Source organism: Rhinoderma darwinii, chromosome 8, assembly GCF_050947455.1.
Source record: "Rhinoderma darwinii isolate aRhiDar2 chromosome 8, aRhiDar2.hap1, whole genome shotgun sequence".
Lineage (NCBI taxonomy): Eukaryota > Metazoa > Chordata > Amphibia > Anura > Rhinodermatidae > Rhinoderma > Rhinoderma darwinii.
Window position 1 is genome coordinate 84,570,761 of NC_134694.1, and position 23,465 is coordinate 84,594,225.

Consider the following 23,465-nt stretch of genomic DNA (forward strand, 5'->3'; position numbering starts at 1 on the left):
TCCTTATATAGCAAGTATTAGGCTGGGTCCAGACATGGGGGATTTGCGGTGCCAGTTCCACAACGCAAATTCGCAGCCATTTACAGTACAATACAAGTGGATGGGGTTTTCAAAACCTGTTTTCACATCAGCGGCTCCTCCAGGGAGCTATGTACAGGGAGGGGGTAGCGCTATCTACAAAGGGTGGCTGTGTGACATTATCTCCTGGGGGAGGGGTGTGGCACTATCTACAAGAGGGGGCTGTGTGGCTGTATCTACAAGGGGGGGGGGGGTGGCACTATTTACAGGGGTGGTTTGTGGCACTACCTACTAGGGGGAGTGTGGCACCATCTACAAGGGTGTGTGGCACTATCTACAGGGGGGTGTGTCACTATCATACTTGCCTAGAGTCCCGAATTTGCTGAGACTGTCCTGAATTTACAGAGGCAGTCTCGGCAAATTACTGTCCCGGGACTTGTCCCGGCGGCTGCCACATTCAATTGTATCTGTGTCCTCAGGACGCAGATACAATTGAATACTATGGCAGAGCAGGAAACTATCCACTTCCTGCTCTGCCGTTCATTTCCCCTTGAGCGAAATCCCCGGTCAAAGCGTTGCCGATGCCTTGGCTGGGGATTCCGCTCATAGATGGAGCCCCTGACTTCACTGTCCATATAAGGGCAGTGACGTCCGTACAGGGCACCACCTGCAGCGGAATCCCCGGCCAAAGGATTGCCGATGCTCTGGCCTCGGATTCCGCCCAAAGGCGGAGCACCTGACTTCAAGGTCCATATATGGACAGTGATGCCAAGGACTTCCCCCAGAGAAGGAGTCCCGAGACAGTGATGTCAGGAACAGAGCAGGTGTCCCAGGCAGTGTGCTAGAAGCGGCTCTGCTCCAGGACTCCGGCTGGGGAGGCCCCTGACATCACTGTCCATATATGGACAGTGATGTCAGGAGCAGAGCTGGAGTCCCCGGAAGAGTGCTAGTAGCGCTCTGTCCGGTACTCCTGCTCTGGGGTTGCCCCTGACATCACATTCCTGTCCAGGGGGATCCCCTGACGTCACTGTCTATGGACAGTGACATCAGGGGCTCCTCCAGCAGAGGAATCCCCGGCCAAAGCGTGGCATCTACAGGGGGCTGTATGGCTCTATCTACAGAGGGCACTGTGCTATTATCTACAGAGGGCACCGTTATCTACAGAGGGAACTGTGGCACGATCTAAAAAATTAGTGGCACTATCTACATAGGGCAGTGTGGCACTATCTACAGGGGGCATTGTGGAATTATCTACAAGGAGCAGTGTATGGCAATATCTACAGGGGGCAGTGTGGAGCACCATCTACAATGGCACTGAGTGTGGCACAATGTACGCTGGTTTTTACGCTACCAGTAGTGGTCCGCACATATCGCCTAGCCCTAGTGATAAAGCGAGACATCACCTGCCTATAAATAACAAGAGACATACTGGCCACTGTAGTAGTTGTCAGCCAAAGTAGTGCAGACAGTTTTGTTCGTTTATTTGTATGCTGGAAACCCCCCCCCCCCCCACAAAACGCCACACCCCAAAGTGTACCTGGAAAAAAAAAACAAATATTGGGCAACTATGCATTATCTATAGGGGGGGGGGGGGGGGCACTATCTACAGGGGAGGTGGGTTTTGTAATATGTGTCTGTGTACAGTAGTTGAATGTGTGTGTTCGCATCGCATATCTGCATAAACGCGAAGCCACATAATTCTGTGTACACCTTTGCATAGGCTAGAGTTACTTTTTCTTGTCTTCAAAGTTGGGAGGTATGTTGCTACAAGAACAATGTGTTTTTAGTTTCTTCAAAACCACACTGGAATGTCTAATTTCCTTGTAGTAGACTTTACCAACCACTAGAGGTCACTATAATCTCGGGGAAAAATTCTATAACCTGTTTGTAAAACGAGTGAAGCAGATTCGTTAATATTTGTAGTAAATAATATCTTATAATTAGGAATTTTCGTCTAAAAATATTAAAAAATTAAGACGCTACTAATTGTCAGAGGTTTCTTTTCTTTTTTTTTTTGTGTTTGTTCACAGAAAATGCCCGGGACTGGAGATTGGTGAAAGTGCGGGATTTCATTGTATCTTGTTGCTACAGAGATGGCCGCTGTATGTTAGAGCTGTGTACTCGGTGCAGGAAGAATCTGTACTGGTGAGACTGGATATACTGGTGGTAAGTTACCTGCTGTCATTCATGCTTATAGTTGGTAGTGGAATAGTTTATTGTAGATAATTATAATATAATTGACTTGTAATGGCACCCTTTTGAAACAATCTGAGCATCACTAATATCCATGCATAAATAACATATTTGGACATTTTTTAGCGCTTTCTGTCATATTGTCCGCAACACAGTCGTGCGCCCAAAGATGGCTGTGTCACCCTGTATGACAGTCGCAAAAAATTCAGCGTGTTCAGATTTCTTGCAACTGTCATTTTGCGGTCGCAGCAACCACCGGGTCACATGGCGGCCACATTGGCTTTCATTACCTCCAATGCAGGTAAGTGACACAGGGATCTTTGGTCGCGGTCAAAGTCACCCTATAGCCCTAGCCAAAAAAATCCTGATATGCAGGTAACATTTTTAACCCCTGTAGTTCCCGGCAGGAGCGGAATCCCCAGCGGCCAGACCCTGCTCCTGGAGAAGGCCCCGGCGTCACTATCCATGTATGGACAGTGACCTCAAGGGGTTACTCCTGGAGCGGAATCCCCGACTAGGGGATTCCACTCTTGGAGAAAGCCTCTGAGGTCAGGTGCTCCGTCTATGAGCGAAATCCCCGGCCAGAGGGATTCCGCTCCTACAGGCGATATCTACAGGGGCGGGGGGGGGGGGGTTTCGATCTACAAGGTTGGGTGCTATCTACATGAGCACTGTGGCACCATCTACAGTGGGCACCGGCACTTTATATATGGGAACTATGGCACTATCTACAGTGGGCACTATCAATGTGGGCACTGACACTATCTACAGTGGGCACTGTGGCACTATATACACTGGTACTATGTGGGCATTGGCCCTATGTGGGCATTTTCTACAGTGGGCACTCTGGTACTATCTACATGGACATTGCGGCACGATCTACATGGGCACGGCGGTGTTTTCAGCGGATCGGGACAAAAAAAAAACACTGACAAATGAAAAACGGACAGACGGACTGGAAATGGATTTCAATGGTGACGGATCGGGTGTGAATGGTTTCCATTTGTCACCGTTGTTTAAGGGTTCCGTCGTTTTGACGGAATCAATACTGTAGTAGACGGCGCTATTCATTCCCTCAAAACGACGGAACCCTTACACAACGGTGACAAATGGAAACCATTCGCACCCGATCCGTCACCATTGAAATCAATGATGATGCAAACGGAAACCTATGGTGAACGAAGTCCCGACACAGATGTGAACGAATCCTAATGCAGCCTATCTGCCCTGTGTGAACTTCATATATTACAAATATTTATGCTGTACAGTTTACCTTTTTTCTTTTTTTTGAACAGTGCCTTTGTAATAAAAACGCCTGGTCATCTATGCTCTCCAATACTGTAAAACAAAAAGTATACAGATGTATACCGGTCAAACTTATGCCAAAAGGACGCTTTTGCCATACATGGGGTCCATAGAAGTTTATTCATATATTCGCCGGAAACCGTGTAAACATAGCCTTAGGCCCCATTCATACGACTGTAGTTTTCATCCGTACTACGGATGAAATTGTGGACCCATTCATTTCTATTGGCCATGGACACCTCTCTGTATAGTTAGGGATGTGTGTCCGTGCCGTAGAAATGATCCGCAAAATATAGAACATGTCCTATTCTTGTCTGCAAAAACCCTTACGGTCGTGTGCGTGAGGCCTTAGATGGGACATGCATGAATGGTACGGCTATGTTCACACGTGGGCTATATGTTGCACAGCTTTGTGTATGTTGCACGGCTTTTTGTGGTTTTTTTTAGACCATTTTGATTAAACATAGTAAGGTTAAAAAATATGTCCAGTAGTTCAGCCTAATATCTTCCAATGTTGATCCAGGCAGAAGCCAATTTTCCTCATTTTAGGGAAAAAATTCCTTCCTGACTCCAAATATGGCAATCTGAATAAATCGCTGAAACCCATCTTGTAATATTTATTACACTCAAGACATCCACTTCCCTCTTGAGCTCATAACAACGTCCTCTGGCAGAGCGTTCCATAGTCTCACTGCAATAAGAAATCCCCTTCTATGTTTGGGTAGAAACCCTCTTTCCTCTATAGGTAGAGGATGCTCCCATGTTATAGTTACAGTCCTGAATATAAATAGATACATGACACATCTCTGTATTAAAGAGGCTCTGTCACCAGATTTTGCAGCCCCTATCTGCTATTGCAGCAGATCGGCGCTGCAATGTAGATTACAGTAACGTTTTTATTTTTAAAAAACGAGCATTTTTGGCCAAGTTATGACCATTTTCGTATTTATGCAAATGAGGTTTGCAAAAGTACAACTGGGCGTGTTGAAGAGTAAAAGTACAACTGGGCGTGTATTATGTGCGTACATCGGGGCGTGTTTACTACTTTTACTAGCTGGGCTTTCTGACGAGAAGTATCATCCACTTCTCTTCACAACGCCCAGCTTCTGGCAGTGCAGATCTGTGACGTCACTCACAGGTCCTGCATCGTGTCGGCACCAGAGGCTACAGTTGATTCTGCAGCAGCATCAGCATTTGTAGGTAAGTAGCTACATCGACTTACCTGCAAACGCCGATGCTGCTGCAGAATCATCTGTAGCCTCTGGTGCCGATGTGTCCTCGCTCGTCTGACACGATGCAGGACCTGTGAGTGACGTCACAGCGTGATCTCTGGAGAACACGGCTGTGTCTGCACTGCCAGAAGCTGGGCGTTGTGAAGAGAAGTGGATGACACTTCTATACACAACGCCCAGCTAGTAAAAGTAGTAAACACGCCCCGATGTACGCACATAATACACGCCCAGTTGTACTTTTACTTTTCAACACGCCCAGTTGTACTTTTGCAAGCCTCATTTGCATAAATACGAAAATGGTCATAACTTGGCCAAAAATGCTCGTTTTTTTAAAATAAAAACGTTACTGTAATCTACATTGCAGCGCCGATCTGCTGCAATAGCAGATAGGGGTTGCAAAATCTGGTGACAGAGCCTCTTTAAGCTTTGATGTATTTATACATAGTCATTTGGTCAACTTTTTCTATGTAACCCCAGTTTTCTTTTGGGGTACTGCAATCTACAAGTTCCATTGATAACTTTGGTTGCCCATTTCCGAACCTGCTTAACAAATGTCTCAAATATTTCTATTCCCAAAAGCATTACAACCTGTACAAAAATGTTAATACACTTTTTTTTTTTAGGTGATTTGGTAAACGCCTAACACGTAAAGAAAAAAAAAAGTAGTAGTGGAGTCGTTTGTTTTTATGCTTTCTACCCATTATTTATTTCTATTACTTATGTAACACCAACATATTCCGCATCGCTATACAGAAATTGTTCTCACTCCCTATCCCCAGTGGGGCTCACAATCTAGATACCCTATCTGTATAGATTTAGGAGTGTGAGAGGAAACTGTAGTACATGTACAAAAGCCATACAAACATACAACGCCATGCAATTGATGTCCTTGGTTGGATTTGAGTCTAGTTATGCAGGGCGACCGGGCTAACCGCCGAGCTGCAAAAAACAATGCCTCAACATAAATATACAAAAAGTTATGGCTCTTGAAATTCATGGAAGCAAAAATGTAATAATTCTTCTTTGTCTTAAAAGTTAACTAAACTTTAAAAAAATATATTTTGTCACCTTACAGTGAATGTCAGAAGTTTTGATTGGTGGGGGTCTGAGCACAGAGACCCCCCCACCGACCGCTAAAACAAAGTGGCAGAAGCGCTCGGGTGAGCGTTGTGCCGCTTTTTTTCTGATCGGCTTCCTCGGAAAGCCGAGGGAGCGGTATACGGGTTCGATAGAAAGCCTATAAGACTGTACCCCGCTCCGAGGGAAGCTGATCAAAAACTAAGCGGCACAGTGCTCACCCGAGCGCTTCTGCGGATTTTTGTTTTAGCGATCGATAGGGGTCTCAGTACTCAAACCCCCCCCCGACCCCCCCATCATAATTTCTAACATGTAGGGCTGCGTTCCATCAGAGCTTTCCAATGGGACCCTGATAAACACAAATGGAAACCATAGGTATTGGTATTGATTCCTTCAAAACGAGGGAATCCTTGCACAACAGAGACAAACGGAAACCATTTGCACCGGATCCCTCACCATTGAGATCAATGGTGATGGAAACGAAAACCTATGGTTTCCATTTGTGTCAGTCAGGGCTGACGCAGATGTGAACGCAGCCTAACTATGACATGTCAAAAGTTTTTTTTACATTTTAGTTACCCATGAAAGGGTTATTCCAGTCTACAGCATTTTTTAACTATCTACTGGATTGGTGATAAATGCTAAATCAGTGGGGGTCCGCTGGATAGGTGAAAAAAATCTTTAGGCTGGAATACCCTTTTAAAAGGGTTGTCAGAGTCAAAACATTGTTTTTAGGCTTTTTCAAATTTTAAGGTTTTAATATGTATTTAGTCTTTGAGTGCAGGACAATCTTGAATTTGGACTACAGAGATCATTAGGATGTACTTAATAGTCCAAGTGCAATGTAAACATCAAGATTATGATTGATGAATCTTTAAGATGTCTTCTGCTGAATGACCAATGTAATGTTTCCACGATCTTATGCCCTTTACAGTCACTGACCATTTGTGTTTCTACACAGTTTCAAGGAATGCCAACAAAAACACTGGCTTGACCATAAACTTCACTGTACAGGTTTTTACAAAGCAATGGAAGGAGAGCACCTTCTCAATGGCTCCGAACAAACGGAATGTTATTTTCTGATCAAAATAAAAAATCGACATGGAAGATCTGAACTCAAGGTTCCAAAAAGTGAAAGCGGGGAAGAAACTTTCTTGTTCCTGTGCAGTCATCTAAGAATTCCCCCAGATAAGATAAGACTGGTCTGTAGAGGAAAGATAGTGACGAAGGACAATATATCCTCTTTTATTGCCAACGGTGCAGTTTTTCAGGCATTTGGGGAGGAATCTGAGGATGAAACTGGCTTGGATGTCAGAGACATTGAGGTGCTGATGCATCAGTTATCGGTGGAGAGGAACGTGGCTATTAAAGCTTTGAGGAAAACTGGAGATCTTATTGATGCCATCTTATATATTTCTGATAACTTGTAGAAATTTGGCTGTTGTAATGCATTGTAAATAAACAATTCTTATATTTGTAACAAGCCTTGCAGTTCTCGTGTTCTTAGGCCCCATTCACATCACGTTTATGCCCTATGCATGTAGGTTGAGAAAGCTCCCGATGTACGCACTAAACGTGTCCATAGGGGGGGCTATAAATTTAGGTTGGTAAAAATCGGTACACCTTTCTAGTTTTTTTTTTAGGTATTTCGTTTCCCTTGCTAGAAATCTCAAAGAAAAGAGTCAGAAGTGTCATGATTCTGAATACACATGACGTCCAGGCTGGATGATCATGTGTATTCATTATCAGGACACTTGATTAACGTTAATCTCTGTGTATGTGGCTGCACATCGCTGCTGTGTAAATCAATGGAGATGAGTGTATGACGCTGACTGGTCACTGATTGGTCAGCGTCATACACGTAAACACGCCCAGTTAAAAACACAATACACGCCCAGTTGGACATAACGAAAAAAAAACGCCCAGTTGTCCATTTCAAAGCTCATTTGCATATATATAAAATAGCTCATAACTTGGCCAAAAATGAACGTTTTAAAAAAAAAAACAACACGTTACTGTTATCTACATTGCAGCGCCGATCACATGCAATAGGAGATAGGGATTTGAGAATCTGGTGACAGAGCCTCTTTAATTACTATTAATGTGAGGTATATAGAGATATTAAATTCATAACACTTTGTGCCTCACATTAATGATAAGTGACTTCATTATTTCCCTCACATAATGGCAACATTGGGGTTAATGTGGGTCACATTAACCCAAATATTCCTCACTGCTGGCTGCAAAAAAAAATACTTCCAGTACTGATCCGCTGTGTACTTTTACGCAGCCTATCCGTCCTGTGTGTTCGTACCCTAAAACTAAAGCCATGCAGTCACCTGTTGTCAGATACAATGACCTCAATTACTTCTATTTTTCCTGTCGTTATTTTTTTACATTTTATACTTTTCAATTTATCTGATAACAACACAGCAGTGAAAGACTTGTTAAACCCACATGCCAAAACCATGAATATTTTTGTTGCTATCGGCTCATGACCATTTTCTTTACTTTCAAATCTGTTCATCTGCGATATGGAAGTCAAAACATTAAGTGAGATTTATCAAAACTAGTGCAAGGAATAAGGAGCAGTTTCCAATAGCAACCACTTGACTAGCTGCTTTTATTTTCCTAAGGGCCTCTCAGAAATCATTGGTTGCTATGGGCAACTGCTTCACTCTTTCCCTTGCACTAGTTTTGTTAAAACTCATCATCACCACTGTTTTGTTGTGTGAACCTGGCTTAACATGCTGCAGAAATAACCCCAATCTGATGTATGGTACAGATTTCCAGCCGCAGATATTTCTGCAAGAAATCTGCCAAGTGTTAACATACCCTATGTGTGGCATATTAAACCCATACGTCCCCTACGGCCTCCAGCACAAGTTGCATAATATGAATAAACCTCTAGTACCAGAGAAAAATCCCTAATAGAACAATAAGTCAAATAATGAGATGCCCACAATGACCTGTGTAAACCAATAGGAAGGTATCAACAATAAGCCAAACACGCGGCGTGTAATATGAAAATACCAAAATCGTTGTTATAAAAAAATTATGGCTGACAAAATCCACAATAAAAAAGGCATGTACACAAAACAAAAATAAAATACATAACCCAAAGAGGCCGGTAGAACATCACATGCAGAAAATATATATTGGATAAGTTACTGGTGTAAGGGGCACCTGGCACTCACTAAGGGTATGTTCACACAGCTTATTTTCAGCCGTTTTTCGGGCCGTAAACCACCCGAAAAACAGCAGAAAATACGTGGGCTGAACGCCTCCGAACACCTGCTCATTGATTTTAATGGGAAAACGGCGTTCCGTTCCTACGGGGCTATTTTTAAAAACGGCCGCGTAAAAAAGAAGTGCATGTCACTTCTTGAGACGTTTTTGGAGACGTTTTTCTTTGACTCAAAAGAAGAACAGCTCCAAAAACGGCCGTAAAAAAACACTAGTTGATTAAAAAACGGCTGAAAATCAGGGGCTGTTTTCGCTTGAAAACAGCTCCGTATTTTATGTCCGTTTTTGGTTTGCCGTGTGAACATACCCTAATACAAACAATTGGTAGGTGTGCAAAGGAGTAAATGTCCTGCACATCTAAAACACATTGATGAAGCCTTATAAGTAGTGGCGTAACTACCGATATAGCAGCCGTAGCGGGCCCCCCTCCCATGGCCGGAGGATCCGCTAGCGGCTGCTACAGCGCGACGCCACTGAAGGGGTTGTTCCTACAAAAGACATGCATCCCTTATCCACAGGATAGGGGATACATGTGTAATCGCTGGGACGCCCAGCGATAAGGAGAACGGGGGACCGAAAGTCCCCCGAAGTTCTCCATGACAAACCTCGGACTTCCGGGGTCTGTCTGCAGCTCCATAGAAATGACTTGCGCACCGGTCGCGCTTATGCGCATGCGTGACCAGCGCTCCTTTCATTTTTATTGAACTGCGCAGACGCCGGAAGTCCGAGGTTTGTCATGGAGAACTTCTGGGGACTTTCGGTCCCCCGTTCTCCCTATCGCTGCCAGTGATCACACATGTATCCCCTATCCTGTGGATAGGGGATACATCTCTTTTATGGGACAAACTATAGGCAGGTTTTTTTGGGGGGGGGTTCGGTATGGCGTTTTCTACAGGGGGGGTTCTGTATGGTGTTATCTACAGGGGGGGGGGGTCTGTATGGTGTTATCTACAGGTGGTCTGTATGGCGTTATCTACAGGGGGGATTTGGGGCTGTAAGACGTTATCTACAGGGGGGCTTTAAGGCGTTATCTACAGGGGGCTGTGTATGGCGCTATCTACAGGGGGCTGTGTATGGTGCTATCTATTGGGGGCGCTGTGTGGTGGAATCTATAGGGAGGCACTATCTACAGGGGGGGGGGGGTTGTGTGATACACAGCGGAGGGGGGCCCCCAGTCAAAAGTTTGCTATGGGGCCCAGTCTTTCCTAGTTACGCCCCTGCTTATAAGGCATACAATATAGTGATAGTCATCCACGATGTGGACAAGAAAAAGGACTAAAATGTAATAAAAAGATCAGTACAAAAAGGGCAGTGTCGTATGCGGTAACTGCGCCAGGCACGGAGGAAGAAAGACGAGTTATCTGAGGTATTTTTTAATGGTACTCTTTAATAGAACGACAACGCGTTTCTGGACCGAAAGGGTCCCTTCGTCAGGTCTGTAACACTGTTTGCACGTGAACCGTGCTTACATTTGTAAAGAAAAAAAACGGGAAAACCCGGTATAGAGCAGTTGTGTTTCACATTTAAAATGTCACAGATTGATATGGAGAGAAGCCCCATACGGCATGATACATTTCAGTTTATACAGATTTTTGAACAAACCAGTATAAGTCATCCATATCTTCAACCATTAAAACAGTATACAATTGTTATTGTTATATTCAACTGTTAGACCGTAATATCTCTCAAGGATACTATGTTTTCTTTTGCATTGGTTTTCCATGCACATATATTCTCATATATGAATTATTCCAAACTCTGGTCACAGCACACCCCGACCTCACGCTGCCGCCTTGTCATTGCCTCCTTGGCTCCGTCCACGCTCCCTACTTACTCAAAGTGAGGTCCAAGTGACTTAACGTTTTTTTTGTTTTTTTTCATCAAGGACATTTATGATATACCCACAGGATATGTCATAAATGTTCCGATGTCTCGCTGAGCTGCGCTGTTTCCTAAGTCCCATAGAACTGAATAGTAGTTACGGAAACAGCGTAACTCGCATGCAACACTTCTTCCGTAACTGCCATTCACTACTATAGGAGTTACGGAAACAGCGCAGCTTACGCAGCAAGCTACGTTGTTTTCTTCTTCATCGTTGGAAATAAGTCAGAACACAGAGAGGTAGAACTGGGTTTAGAGGGCCCCGTTCTAGAGAAAGGTTGGGTCCCAGAGGTGGGACCCGCATCTATCTGACATTTATGACATATCCTGTGGATATGTCGTAAGTGTCACTGATGTGAAAACCCCTTTAAGTAAGGGTGCGTTCACATATATCAGTTGCATCAGCATCAGGTTTTTTTGTCTCTCGTGATTACAACTGATGCATCAGGCTTTTTCACAATTTTTTTACTACAAAACCATCAGTTGTTATCGGTTGTCGTTAGTTGTCATCAGTTTTTAACATCAGTTTTTACCACTGTGGTCCACCAAAAAGGTAGTCTAGGGCCTGAAAATGTGCCAATTTTATTAGAGTGGTGCATAGCTTGTGATAGATTGGATACATGATAGATTAGCTACTTGTGTACCATGTCAGGGCTCTCCTCTGCTATGGCTCCAGCGCTACACTGAACTCTGTCACACACATTGTAATGTCACGTGTGTCATATTCAGTGCAGCGCCAAGGCCGGCGCCGAGAGAGCCCAGAAGGAAGCCGCTGTCCACTGACCTCAGATCAGATCTTTGAAGCAGCCTTATGAGCCTTCAAAGACGCCAAACACTAGCTCTAACTTCAGGGAGTAGATCGTTTTTGGCGCCTTTAGGGCTTATTCAGACGAACGTGATATACGTCCGTGCAACGCGCGTGATTTTCCCACGTCTCGCACGGACCTATATTAGTCTATGCGGCCATGCAGACAGTCCGTGATTTTTGCGCAGCGTGTCCGCTGCGTAAAACTCACGACATGTCCGTTCTTTGTGCGTATTTCGCGCACCACACGGAAGCACTTCCGTGGGATGCGCGTGATTCGCGCAACAGCAGTGAAAAGTATGAAGGAAAACAGAAAAGCACACGTGCTTTTCTGTTTACAAACCTACAAACGCATCATACGGGGATGACACACGGAGCTGTTAAGTGCCTTTTGCACGCGCAAAACGCCGCGTTTGTTGCGCTTGCAAAACGCACACACTCGTGTGAATCCGGCCTTACAGCTACCCAATTCCACCCCGCATCTCCTACCTACCCCACACCACGCAGGGATTGCTGTTGTTTCTATTCACACAACAGGGTTAGGGTGTCGGCCTTTAAAAACGGCCATCTAGGTCCGTTATTGATTGCCGTTTTGTATCCGTTCCATGTTTTATGTTTTTTGACAAATTTTTAAAAACAGATGAATTTTATGTGTAGATAATGAAACAGTGCCCTCTGTATATAGTGCCACACACCCCCCTGTAGATAATGCTGCAGTGCCCAATTTAGATGCCACAGAACTCCCTGTAGATAATGTCACAAAGCCCCCTGTGGATAGCACCACACAGCGCCCCCTGTATATGGTGCCACACAGCGCCACCCTGAAGCTTCCTCTAGCGTTGGCAATGCTCTGGCCGGGGATTCCCTCCAGGAGGAGCCCCTGACGCCACTGTCCATATATAGACTGTGACGTCAGGGGTTACTCCCTGAACGGAATCCCCACTGCGTTGCCGACGCTGTGGCCGGGTATTCCCTCCAGGATTCTCTCAGGGAGGACCCCCTGACGCCACTCTCCATATATGGACAGTGATGTCAGTGGCTACTCTTTGAGCGGAATCCCCGTTGCCGATGATCTGGCCGGGGATTATGCTTCAGGACGAGCTCCTGACGTCAATGTCCATATATGGACAGTATCCTCAGGGGTTTCTTCTAGGAGCGGAATCCCCGGCCAGATCATCGGCAACGGAGATTCCGCTCAATCAGTAGCCACTGACGTCACTGTCCATATATGGACAGTGACGTCAAAGGCTTCCCCGAGCACAGCGCTAAAATAGCGCTGTGCCCGAGGAGTTCTCGGCGAGCGGAGGAGCTCCCTCTGTTCCTCCACTCTGAACTAATTCTGAAGCAGGGATGGTTCATACACCCGGCCGCCTTCCCGCCGGGTGCTACCGGGAAGGTGGATGCGTGGATACGCTGCAGGTAATGTTTTTGGATCTGGCTCCTGCACAGGTCCAGCGACGTACGAAGCCACTACTGATATACCCTGTGCTAGGACAGATCCCATAGAAAGCAATGGGATCCATTCTAGCGTCAGTTTCCCTCTGCAACACGCCGGAGGGGAACTGACAGGAGCAACGGACATATGTGAACAGCACTTTAGTAAGTCAGAACAACTTACTGCTGCAAGTTCTTTTCAAAACTTACCAAAGAGACGACTGCCCTCCAGACTGACCGACGCAGTAGCAACATCAATACTGTTTAGCATCACACGCCTCACCAAAGAGAAGAAGTTCCAGCCATCACATTAGGGGTGAGTTAATTAAGTGTTCGACCAAATATAACAGGCTCATTTTTAAGTTGATAATTTTGTATGACCCGCGAATAATGTTATAAATATCCAAATGGCCCTTGGCAGAAAAGGAAAGGTGACAGAGGGGTCAACATTTTGTCTTCAAAGAGCCCCTCTCCTTTGGTTTACATCATAGATACTTGCATGTAATTGTCTCTTCTTGTACTAGAGATCAGGACCAGAAGAGGGACTCCCAGCAGATTGCTTCTGTTAAGAAACAGACGTGCGATGTCAGAATGTGCAAATTATATAAATATTCACAAACATTTCTGAATTAGTGTCAGACTTGGTATACAGAACATGTACATGTCTACCTTCACTTTCAGGGTATGTGCACACACACTAATTACGTCCGTAATATACGGACGTATTTCGGCCGCAAGTTCCGGACCGAACTCAGTGCAGGGAGCCGGGCTCCTAGCATCATAGTTATGTACGACGCTAGGAGTCCCTGCCTCGCTGCCGGACAACTGTCCCGTACTGTAATCATGTTTTCAGTACGTGACCGTTGTCCTGCAGCGAGGCAGGGACTCCTAGCATCGTACATAAGTATGATGCTTGGAGCCCGGCTCCCTGCACTGTGTTCGGTCCGGTACTTGCGGCCGAAATACGTCCGTATATTACGGATGTAATTAGTGTGTGTGCACATACCCTTAATTGCATAGTAAGCTCTGCTGTATTGCACACACAGGTCACATTATCAGTAAGTGAATTAAAGAGGTTGACTGCTTTGGAAAATCTTTTTGTTATGTGGTTTCCTTGGCAATAAGTCAATCACAAGGTTGGAACACCTGCTGGGACCTCCTGCTCGCAGCTGTAATCTGTAAGGGAACTCTAAAGCAACTGCTCATTTCCCCTACAGCGCCACAGAAGGGGAAATTAAGTATTACACAGCATTCATTGATAGCAATGGACTGTCCATGTAATGCAGAGACACATTCGGTCCTCCAGAGAAATAGATGCTCTTTGTAGCCACACTCCATTGTGAGTTAATAGATCGAAGTCCACAGTTCAGGACCCTCGTCTATCTGCAAATTTATAAATATAAAAAATTTGTTTTTTAACCCAAACACCTATTTTAAGAAAAGTGATATACTCTAGTGGTAATTCACCTGTTCCAAACTCCGCTTCGAGCTGGGCCTCATGGAACCTGTTGAGACAGGGCCCCATTATTCTGTCAGAACTTTAGCTCACCGGAGAATCCTATCTTTTAGTAAGTCCTGGGTTAGATTGAGGCCTAGTGTTACTCAATGTTCTTGTGATCAGTGTAATATTGGAATGGAGATTATATTTTCTCTACTTGCTTGCTTGTATGGTTTGCTCCCACACTCCTATACTTCCATCCAGCCGCTAGACTTTTGTCTGAACTGGTGTCTGATAACAGAACTGTACAGAATGATAGGGTTAGATAACTGTATGTGTCTAGAAAGTACATAACCGTGTCAGGTTTATGTAGCAAAACTAATATTTCTGTGTGTGAAGTATGAATTGTGCTTCACTGATACAATAACCTAATTATTAAACAATTTCTCCAGGAACATCTGTGACCTACTTCCCATTATAGAATCAGGTTTAGTACAAGGAAATGCCAAGTGTCTTGATGTATTTGTTTATTATAGCGGGATAATAAAATAATATAAGACTCTGTAATATCTCATCAGTGTGGGTGTATGTCAATGGAGAGGTAATGTAACACACTTATTTTTCTGTTTATTCAGCATGAGTTGTGTTATGTAGGATAAAGTCAGTTTGCTTTGGGAGTTATAAATTAGAAGCATGGTGTAACATTTGCGCTCGTTGGCGTACTCCCTCTTCCAGCAGGCACAGCTGCCAGGTTAATTTTGGTACACACTGTACGGTTCCAGGATCTCCACACTGTCGTGTACTTCCTTCTGCTGCTGGTGTTGCTGGGTCGGCCCATAGAGCAGGCACGCGCTCACCTCCTGCATCTTATAGGGCCAGCTCATGTCCACAAATCCTTCCCCAGCCTATCCCGGTCAATCACAAGGTCTATTTGTCTACTTCACTTGACATACACTGCCTGAGCAACTTTGGGTCAACCTAGTTCTGTCCTGCAAAGGGTCCTGTTTGCATCCTATTTCCAGTCTGCATCTGCTCTCTATTATCAGCCTGTATCCAGCTGTCCGCTACCAGCATGTATCCAGCTCTCTATTATCAGCCTGTATCCAGCTATCCGTTACCACCATGTATCCTGCTCTCTATTATCAGCCTGTATCCAGCTGTCCGCTACCAGCATGTATCCAGCTCTCTATTATCAGCCTGTATCCAGCTATCCGTTACCACCATGTATCCTGCTCTCTATTATCAGCCTGTATCCAGCTGTCCGCTACCAGCATGTATCCAGCTCTCTATTATCAGCCTGTATCCAGCTGTCCGTTACCACCATGTATCCAGCTCTCTATTATCAGCCTGTATCCAGCTGTCCGCTACCAGCATGTATCCAGCTCTCTATTATCAGCCTGTATCCAGCTACCCACTACAGCCTGTATCCTTAGCCTGGGGCTTCCTGCCTATTACGAACTGTTTTCTGATCTGCATCCATCTGCCGAGCATCATTTGTCGGTGCCCGTACCCTCTGTGCACTACACCATAGTATCCTGGTCCGCTGTGCCAGTCGCTACTCTTACCGGTGAAGTAGCACAGTGGGTCCACAACCTGTCGGTCGCAACATATGAAATATTCCCTTGTCTATCCTCCAACGTTGTTTCCTGTATTGTAAAAGAAAACGGCAGAGGTTTGTCCTTGAATATAACCTTTTGGTATCATCCACATATTCCTATCTTCTACTTTGTGTTCTGTAGTTGATTTGTTATGTCTTGTAGTTGGGTGTTCACCTTTGATTGGACCATTTGGCTGTAATGTAAGAGTACACCCCTTATTCTAATTATAATTCTAAAATATCATTCTTAGTAGGCTACTGGATGACATTACCTCCAACCTAGTTCTGATGTGCTGTAAACCATTAATAACCTTTAAATTAATTGGTAAAGTGACCCTGCAGTAAAAAGCTGAAAATGATACTTTTGCCTGGAGGGCAGGCACCCACCCAGCCCTAGCGTTATACAAACCTTGTCCCTGTCATACCGGAGATCTGACTGCATATCACAGATGCATGGTCAGGTCCTGAGCCGCAGTTGTCATTAGCTGCCTGATACTCTGTACAGGAAATAACTGCATTCAGATTTAAAACGTGACCATATATCAGTAAATCAGAAGTTTGGCTATCGCTCTAAGTTTGGTAATTATGTTTTATGTATTTACAGAAATTGTCATTTTTCTATTCCGTCGTAGGGGGCATTTTTGCAGCTATATTGGTTGTCACCTTTGAATTAGCTGCTCAGTAAATTGTCACGTATTGCCTGAACATGCTTACAAAATTAGTTAGCAACCATATCTCTAAAAATATTTTAATATCTCAAAAATTACCAAACTTACTGGTATATGGCTAATGTTACTTTTTGCACTGATCACAAGATGTCCTGCTGCCTAGACCCCCAGAGATCAGATATAAATTGTGGAAGAAATTGGCAATAAGTTTTCAATTCACCTGCACCATTGCACAGTTCCTATTGAAATCCTTGAGCTGTCCTTGTACTGCATGGATGCGCCGGGTGGTCCAGAGCAAAAGATGCTCTTTGTTAGCGTTGCCCGCTCTGAATAATAAATGAGGGTCCTGAACAGGGCCCCCTCTATTAACTGAAAATTAAACCATTTATATTAATCCAGTTAACACAGAATTTAAATCAGACAATCCCTTTAACCCCTTAACGAAGAGTGACGGATATATCCATCACAAGCAGGTGCTAGTTCCTGCATACCAACGGATATATTCGTCGCTCTGATCTCGTGTATCCACGAGATCAGCGGCAGGCACACGGTTGTTATACACAGCCAGGCTCCTGCCCCAACTACCGGAATTGAGGCACTCTCCGATTTTGGAAGTTTAACCAATTAGATGCTGCTGTCAATAGCGACAGTGGCATCTAATGTGTTTGACAGAGGGAGGGAGCTCCCTCTGTCACCTCATCGGCAGCCCCACAACGATATTGCGGGGCGCCTATCGGTTTCCATGGCAGCCTAACAAAGGCCCCCAGACCATGCCAGAGGTTTTACACTGACAGGCAATAATGCTTTAGTATACTAAGCATACCAAATCATTATATCGGCGATCAGAAGATCGCAAAGTGAAGTCCCCTAGTGGGAAAATAAAAAAAAAGTAAAATAGTTAAATAAAGTTTATGAAAAAAAAAGATTACAGTAAAAATAAAGTGACAATACTTTTTTTTCCCAAAAAAGTGGTTTTATTTAGTAAATGTGTAAAAAAACGAATACACATATATGGTATCGCCACGATCGTAACGACTCAAACAATAAAGTTAACACATTAATTAAACCGCCGGGTGAACAGCGTCCAAAAACAACACTAAATACTATGGCAAAATTCCTTTTTTTCTCCCATTCCCCCCATAAAAAATAAAATAAAAGTTAATCAATAAGTCCCATGTACCCCAAAATAGTACCAATGAAAATTACACCTCCCACAAAAAAAACAAGCCCACATATGGCTACATTGATAGATAAATAAAAAAAGCTATGGCTCTTGGAATGTGGCGATGCAAAAACAAGTAATTTTTCTTTTAACCCCTTCCCGCTTTGGCCACTTTTGATCTTCCTGACAGAGCCTCATTTTACAAATCTGACATGTTTCACTTTATGTGGTAAGAACTTTGGAATGCTTTTACCTATCCAAGCGATTCTGAGATAGTTTTCTCGTGACACATTGGAATTCATGTTACTGCCAAAATTTGCTCGATAAATTCAGTATTTAATTGTGAAAAACACCATTCGGCGCTTTAGTGATGATGCAGTCGGCGCAATGACCATGACGTCATCGCGCTGCTGCATCGTTCCAATGGAGGAGGACTGACGTCGCTGGAGGATGGCGTGGCAACGGGACAGGTAAGAAAATGTTTTTTTTTTCTTCTACTTTGGGCACTATAGGGCACTACATAGGGGACTATACAGGGAACGAGAACTACATAAGACTATATAGGGAACTAACTACAGGGGACTATATAGGGGCCCTTATCTACAGGGAATGCCACAGGGGGCCCTACCTACAGGGTAATGCCACATAGGGTTCCCTGTAGATAGGGCCCCCTGTGGCGTTCCCTGTAGATAGAGCCACTTGTGGCGTTCCCTGTAGATAGGGGCTATCTACAGGGAACGCCACAGGGGGCTCTATCCACAGGGATTGCCACAGGGGGGCCTAGCTACAGGGGGCACTATACAGGGAACGCTACAGGGGGCACTATACAGGGAACGCTACAGTGAATGCCACAGGGGGCACTATCTACAGGGACTGCTACAGGGGGCCCTGTCTGCAGGGAACGCTACAGGGGGCACTATCTACAGGGAACGCTACTACCTACAGAGGGCTCTATGGGGAGAACTATCTATAGAGGGCTCTACTGGGAGCACTATCTACAGAGGACTCTCTGAGGGGCACTATCTACAGGGGGCACTGTGTGGTGCATTACTTTACAGTGTTTGACACAGTTTTATTCAGGGGCACAGTGTATGTTACTATTATATTCAGGGGCACAGTGTGTAGCGCTATTATGTTCCGGGACACAGTGTATGATACTATTATATTTGGGAGCATAAAGTGTGGTACAATAAGAATTTGCTCTTCGTTTATAGGTGCAGAAATGTTGAAAAGTGAGCTTCCAAAGACATCTGAGCAGCAAATTTACCCATTTCCGCAGAAATGGGTCATGGCCAGGAGGCATCATAGAGTTCTGTACCAGATGGAAAAGTAAGGTGTAATGTCTGTACGCTTATGTAATTATATAAATAGTGTGGCAATCCACACTAAAACATTCTGGACAGGGAATTTCTTTATTTAGAGTCCACTTTAATGTAGGGGGTATTTGTAATATCATAATTGTTTTATTTTATTATTAGAATCATTTTCAATGGCGCGATACACAGCAAAACACCGTGAACCCATCCCCCCCCCCCCGCATGTCTTCGTCTGAAAAACAGGGAACCTGTTGTTAAAAATTTGAATCCCACCCCTGTGTGTAAAGGTTGTCAGCAACCGTTGCCAGGGGATTGGGACCAGAGTTTCTGCTCATCTTGCAGACCTCCTGAACAATCCTTCCATACTGAAGCCGTGGGGTTTCTGTCCTGGTTTAAAGATCAGCTTACAGATACCTTTCAGGAGATTAAGTCGGCTGCTATCCCGAAAAAATCGAATAGGTAGAAAGCGGTCGCCCTCTCCGCAATCCTCTTCCGAATATGATCTATCAGAGGAGGATCTGGATTCAGAGGACTCTGATGGGGAACCCTTAGAGAATATTTATCCGTTAGATAAAGACAAGGTCCCGCACTTGCTGAAAGCAGTCAAACTGATCGTGGAGAATGATAAAGATGTGTCTCATAAAACCAAAAAGGAGTCCTTCCCTCCCACCCTGTTATTACAGATTGGGTCCAGAAAGATTTGGATAAGCCAGAGAGACGCATCGATCAAGGGGCGAGGTTTAAACACACCTACAAAACAGATCCCAAGTTCAGTTCTAACTGGGATGTTCCGCCCAAAGTTGATCTTGCTGTCACCAGATTGTCAAAGAAATCTGTGTTTCCTTCAGAGGAGTCCTCGCTCTTAAAGGATCCAATGGATCGCAGAGCTGATTCCATATTAAAAAAAAGCCTACTCATCGTCGGCTGTGGCGTGTAAAGTGGCATCAGCTTCCATCCCGGTTGCCAGAGCCGTCCGTACATGTCTTAGTCAGCTCTCTCAAGATCTGGAGGAAGGCGTACCGAGAGAGAAGATCTTGCAAAATATCCCTCTCATGAAAGCAGCTGCAGAATTTTTGTGTGACGAGCCGCTGGATGTCTTGAAGTTTTCTTCCAGATCCCTGTCTCTCTTTAATATGGTGCGTAGAACAATCTGGATCAAGCAATGGACAGGGGACGTGCCATCTAAGAATATTTTCTGTTCCCTACCATTCCATCCCTCCTTTCTCTTCAGCCCTCAGCTGGAAGACATCCTTAAATTAATTAATGATGAAAAAGGGGTTTCCTTCCCACGTCCTCCAATGAGGCCGCCATTTAGAACCTCTCAAAACCGTTCCAAAAGGTCCCCTAAGGGTCAAAAATATTTTCAGGGGGGGTGACAGACAGCGTAGATTCAAATGCAAGCAAGAGGGTAACCCCTCCGTTAGGAAGAAATCACCCTTTCAAAAAAATTCTAATTTATGACGCCAAGAGAGAGGAGTGTCCAGTAGGTGGAAGACTAGGAGAGTTTGTTCACCTATGGCTATAAGCATGGCCGGCCTTAGCTATGTTCGACCAGTGCGGTCGCACAGGGCGCCAGCCGCCACACGGCAAGAGGGGCGCCAGCGGGTGTGTGTATCCCCGCGCCGTTGCAACTACCAGCGGGGATACACACACTAACTGCAGTCGCACCCGGGCGCTTCCTCACTTAGTGGCCATCGCTACCGCTGTAGCAGCCATAGCGGCTGCTAGCGGTGACACCGGGCATGAGGGCGGTGGCGCCGCTAGAAGGTGCTGTGGCTGCTATAGCGGTAGCGACGGCACTATAGCAGAGCAGGGAGATATCTCCCTGCTCTGCTGTCTACTTGCGCCACTGTAGCTCCCTTCAGCTACAGCGGTGCTAGTAGACAGCAGAGCAGGGAGATACCTCCCTTGCTCTGCTATAATGCCCCCCTGTAGATATCAAACCCCCCCCCCCTTCCAGGATAGTGCCACCGTAGCTCCCTGAAGGAGCGGAATCCCCGTGTGGCCGGGGATTCCGGTCCTGGAGCGCTGCTTGATGCCTCTGTCCATATATGGACAGTGACATCAGGGAAAACTCCTGAAGCGGAATCCCCGGTCACAGCATTGCAGACTCTATGATCGGGGATTCCACTCCAGGAGAAACCAATGATGTCATGGACACAGACGTCAGGAGCTTCAACTGGAGTGGAATCGACGGTCATAGCGTCTGCAATGCTGTGACCGGGGATTCCGCTTCAGGAGTTTTCCCTGATGTCACTGTCCATATATGGACAGAGGCATCAAGCAGCGCTCCAGGACCGGAATCCCCGGTCACACGGGGATTCCGCTCCTTCAGGGAGCTACGGTGGCGCTATCTTTACTGGAAGGAGGGGGGGTTGCTATCTACAGGGGGACTGTGGCACTACCTACAAAGGACAACTGTGCAGGAGCACACAAAATACCCAGCTTTCCCGGGTATCAAAAAAAATAATGTGTGGAAATAAACTAAGATATAACTTTTATTTAATCTAGCTAAAAGGATTAATCCTTTACTCAGACTAAATAAAAGTTATAACTTAGTTTATTTCCACACATTTATTTGATAGCTGGGAAAGCTGGGTATTCTGAGTGCTCCTGCACAGTTGTCCTTTTTTGAATGTCTATTGCCCGCCAGCTATCAGTCATTTCGTAGTCCTTGCACTACCTACAAGGGGGCTGTGGGCTGTGTAGCACTACCTACCAGGGGGCTGTGGGCTGTGTGGCACTACCAACCAGTGGGCTGTGTGGCACTACCTAGTAGGGGGCTGTGTGGCACTACCTACCAGGGGGCTGTGGGCTGTGTGGCTCTACCAACCAGTGGGCTGTGTGGCACTACCAACCAGTGGGCTGTGTGGCACTACCAACCAGGGAGCTGTGGGCTGTGTGGCACTACCAACCAGGGGGCTGTGGGGCACTACCAACCAGGGGGCTGTGGGCACTACCAACCAGGGGGCTGTGTGGCTCTCCCTACCAGGGGGCTGTGGGCTGTGTGACACTTCCTACCAGGGGGCTGTGCGGCCCTCCCTACAGTGGGCTGTGCGGCCCTCCCTACAGGGGGCTGTGCGGCGCTATCTACAAGGGGGCTGTGCGGCGCTATCTACAAGGGGGCTGTGCGGCGCTATCTACAAGGGGGCTGTGTGGCGCTACCTACAAGGGGGCTGTGTGGCGCTACCTACAAGGGGGCTGTGTGGCGCTACCTACAAGGGGGCTGTGTGGCGCTACCCACAAGGGGCTGTGTGGCGCTACCTACAAGGGGGCTGTGTGGCGCTACCTACAAGGGGGCTGTGTGGCACTACCCACAAGGGGCTGTGTGGTGCTACCTACAAGGGGGCTGTGTGGCGCTACCTACAAGGGGCTGTGTGGCGCTACCTACAGGGGGAATCTGTGAGTGGGGATCTGATGGTCATTTTACTGAGTGGTGGGCTGATGGTGATTTTGCTGTGAGTGGGGGGCTGATGGTCATTTTACTGTGAGTGGAGGGTTGATGGTCATTTTTCTGTGAGTGGGGGGCTGATGGTCTTCAAGTGGTTTCCACCTCTGACCTCCAATTGAAATGAATAGGAGGCAGAAGATACCTGCGGCGCTCGTTTGGAGCTTTTTTTTGCCTGCGTCTTTTGCATTAGCTTCAATAGCTTAAGAAAAAACACAAAAAAAAGGTCACACAACGCTGTCAGTTGCTGAAGGAATTTTGAAACAGATTTTTTTTTGCCTTACAAAAAACGTGTGTGAACATACCCTACGAGTGGAGTGCTTGTTCTTAGCCGTTTTCTGTCTTTCTCAAAACAATTTTTGATAGGGGGGGCCCTGAGCAAATTTTGTTTTTCCAGTGCTGCCTCGAGTCCGAAAAGGTTGGGAAACTCTGTACTAGGCTACAGGGTCCCGTCATGGAGCAGCTCAGTTCGTCATGGGAAAGGGGCCTAGGTGAGTACAATTTTTGTGTTTGTTTGGGGGCACTGTCTACAAGGGGGAGGTGGGGGACTGTATGGCACTGTCCAAAGGGAGGCTATATTGCAAAATCTACAGGGGGGCATTATACTGTGTGGGGGCCACTAAGCGGACATTATACTGTGTAGGG

At 45.7% G+C, this 23,465-nt stretch overlaps 1 long non-coding RNA gene across 1 annotated transcript; it reads left to right on the forward strand.

The window, feature by feature from the left end:
- Positions 1–2,065: 2,065 nt before the first annotated feature.
- LOC142658748 (uncharacterized) lies at positions 2,066–7,308 on the forward strand. The gene is made up of 2 exons (XR_012850166.1): positions 2,066–2,184; positions 6,787–7,308. It is a non-coding gene; the product is annotated as an uncharacterized LOC142658748 (long non-coding RNA).
- Positions 7,309–23,465: the final 16,157 nt, after the last annotated feature.